We start from the raw sequence: 3,770 nt of genomic DNA on the forward strand, positions 1-3,770 counted from the left end.
TCTCATGTAAATACCTCTCACAGAAATGCAGAACGATTTAATTTCACCCATTAGAAGTATGACAAAAATAACTCGTCATCTAAACACTTCCCAGAGAAAGATTCTCAAATATGGTTTTACTGGAATTTTTTTCTTGTGCTTCTGTATTCTCCATCTTCAGGAATGGAAAATGGGCATGCTTACTCACTCATTTTTTTTCCTCCTTTAATTCAAAACAATTTCAATACTCATTAAAATGTTTGGTTGCTGGTTCTGAAGATACTCCGTAAGCATTAAACCACTGTGGAGATAAGGTTGATATAAATTCGGGAACAGATTAGGGGAACTACTCGCATTCACCTTTATGCTCTTCTGGCTTTAGTATTAAAGGCAGCCTGGAGGTCAGAGGTATCAAAACAGTGGCTTTCTTGATGCACAGATCTGGCTTCCTAATCAAATCCTGCAGAAATAAAGCTTGCACTTAAAAAAAAAACATTCTGGACATTTACCCATAAAAAACTTCTTGGAGTGACTTTGCTACATGGGTTTTGCTTGTCACTACAGTGCTAGGGCTGGTATAAATAGCTCGGATTTACCACGGCAGCTTGTTAACTCTCAGCTGCACGATGAGCCTCTACGGGTTGATTTTCTAGGACCGGAGCAGGGAATCGCAGCCTGGATAGTGTTCCTGCTTCAGGGATGGGATAATGGCCTGGCTGTTCAAGGCAGCCGTGGGCTGGAAGACAAACCTTCCTCCAGAGAGCTGTGCTGACGGGAACATTAATGTTTATTGCGCTTGTTGAGTAAATAAAAGCCTTGTTCTGCTCCTGAATTGCCTACGGCTCCGTTGTACAGCCCAGTGCATTGCGCTGCTGCCAAGACCCTTGCTGTGCGTCCAGGTCCTATACGGCCCTGCATCATAAATGGTGATTTTCCATCATTTTATTGCTCGTAATTGGAAAGTTGGCCCAGAACTCCCTTCAGAAGAGACTGTTGAGCCCTGTACCCATTTACAGCACTTCCACTGCCCTTAGGAAAGGATTTGCCGGTGCTTTGCACACTGGCGATAAGGCTCGGCACATTATTTTAGGTTCTTATACAGAGCTATTCCTATTTCTGGTGTGGCTGGAGCTTTCTGGTTTGAGGGTCTATTGAGTTTGCAGAATATGATAAATCGGATTTTTGTATTTTCATCTCTCTTGACAACGGAAAGAAATTTCTACAAGGAAACAGATTTTTTTAATTATAGGTCTGACAGCTACCTCCAGTTCCAGTTTCTCCCATCCATAACACGCTCTGGGGAGATTAGCCACGTTGCCAGGTGCTGGCTCATAGCTCCCCTTATATCTGAAGTAACAGACTGTGCTTCCAGCATTAGGAAGTGTGGCCAGATACTTGAAGCCTTTTATTTAGTAAAAACTAGCAGAAGCTGCCAGGAGATAGACAGCAATATATTTGATAGTCTCTCAACTTTTTTTACTTCATAGTGCATTTCATTAGAAACTCACAGGAGCTCTTCAGTTAATAACGTGTCAGTCTCCAAGGGTGGTCAGGACCATCATCCCTTTGCCTGAAGATCTCTCCACCCACCCAGAGATGTCCTTGACCACCGTCCTGGCCACTCTCCTCCCCTCATTTGGATGGGATCCTGGTCCTGTGCCCAAAAGTGGATATTGAAAAGAATGAGAAATCCACACTTTTAGCAGAGGTTACGGATTTCTGTTTGCCCTGGGTGGAAAAGCCAAGCCAAACAGCACTGTGGCAGGGTGATGTGCCAGGCAATCACAGGCGTAAGGCAAGGTGCTGCCGAGAAAGGGGCAAACCCACTGCTGGAAACACCGCAACAGTGAGGGGCTCCCATGCTGCAGCTTCCCCATCCAGCATCTCCAGGCTCTTGCAACCGGCATCGCCTTGAATTTGGAAAAAAGCAGCACTGGGTGCCCCATCAGCAGCAGGGAAAGCTGTGAAGTTGGCACGTAGGGATGTCAATTTGCTGGTGACTCAGTGTCTGATTTATCCCGTCCATGCGATGCTCCTGCAGGAAAAGCTTATTAATCAGGTCTGCGTTTCCAATGCAGCTCCATGATTTAGGGTTCCCCATGACTAAAGTTTTGGTGACAGTGAAGTTATTACATGCCTTGGTGACTTCTGGAAAGGGCTGGCAGGCTGGGGAGAGGTACTGAGGTGGCACGAAGGGGTCTGTAACGTCTCAGGACCCTGAGAAGGAAAAGCCCACCGGGGCTGAGCACAGGTCAGGGAGTGCTGTGAAAATGGGCTGCTGTTGCAATATTCATAGGAGAAAGCTAGAACCACGTCATGCTTAGAGGAGAGGGTCCCACTGTCCAGCCCCCCCCAGCACAGTGTGACCTTCTCTGGCTGCTGGCACATTTCCCCTGGCTGCGAGGTACAGCTCAGTCACTAATTTGGGGCTCCCTGTTGATGTTGGCTCTGGTACAGCGGTGGTTTCTATGGCAACTCCAGAGGTGGATGCAGGGATGGCTTCAGCAGAGGTACCGCCAGCCCAGGTATCCCAGGATGTTCCTGACAAAACGCAGGCAAATGGACACGCAGCACATCGGGACAGACCCTGCAGTCACTGTGCTGGGCAGGCAGTGGAGGCGATGGGGCAATGACACCAAAAACATCTTGCAAATGCTCTTTTCTGAATCGTTTCCAACTTTCCCCATGCCGCGACACCCCTGGCAGACATCGCAGCCTGCCCCACTGGCGTGCTGGATGCTGCCGCACTCTAAAAAATACTCCCGTCTCTCTGGCCCTGCTACCCACCCGAGGATCACACCAGCTGTCTTCTCCAAAAGGTCAGACATCTGCACTTGATATTTACCTGGACCTGTGAGATCTTTCTAATGTTGTATCAGTGAAAGATCGAATCCCTCGCCTGTATCAGCTACCACCGCTCTCTGCTTTGGGGAGCGTGACTCTGCATGAAGCCAAGACCAACGAGGCTCAGGTGAGCTCACAGCACGGGCAATTGGGGCAGTTACCCCCCCACTGGTCTCGCTGTGCACCCCTAAACGTCATCCACGGACACCACCGGTACGGAGCTTACCTTCCCTTCCTGGCGTCGGTAAGCGGGAGATGCGGTGTTCCTGCCTGGGGCAGCTGGACACAGCCAGACCCGGCTCTCCCAGGCACCAGCCACACTCCATCCTTTGAGACAGGGCTGTGGGGCTGGATGGGGCCCAGGACCCCCGGCATCATCAGGCATCTCCTCTTATTTCTCAGCATCCTAACAGCCCTCACCATTCCCTGCTCTCTCTCACACGCCAGCTCCCTCCAACAAAGCCCTTCTCCTGCTGCTGCCTTCACCTCTCACAGCCCCTTCGCCCACAGGAGAGGCCGAGCAGGAGCAAGGCTGTGCCGAGGCAGGGCAGCTGCCGCTCAGCTCTCCCTCTCCAAAAGGAGGGCCGGATCCCTACATCACATTGCTCCGCTTGCTCTGGCAGTGGGGAAAGGAACAAGAGCCGTCCCTGCCCCAAAGCACAGGGTCCCGCTAGGGAAGGGCTCACCAGGCTCTCCCTTGGGAGGGGGTTTCCCAACAGGATGCGGCATGTCCCTGTCTGAAGCAGGACAACTAGGGACAACACAACTCCAGGGGGGGTAAAATTCCACATATTTCATTTATTTGAGGTGCTACGTCACCTCCTAGGCACTGAGCTACAGGGCACCTCTGTGCTACATGAGACATCGACTGGGTCTACGACGACACAGCATTCACTGCTACACACATGGCACGGACACGCCGCGGCACGGATGGGGCAGGACAGGGC

The sequence above is a fragment of the Cariama cristata genome, unplaced genomic scaffold (assembly GCF_000690535.1).
Source record: "Cariama cristata isolate BGI_N322 unplaced genomic scaffold, ASM69053v1 scaffold35740, whole genome shotgun sequence".
Lineage (NCBI taxonomy): Eukaryota > Metazoa > Chordata > Aves > Cariamiformes > Cariamidae > Cariama > Cariama cristata.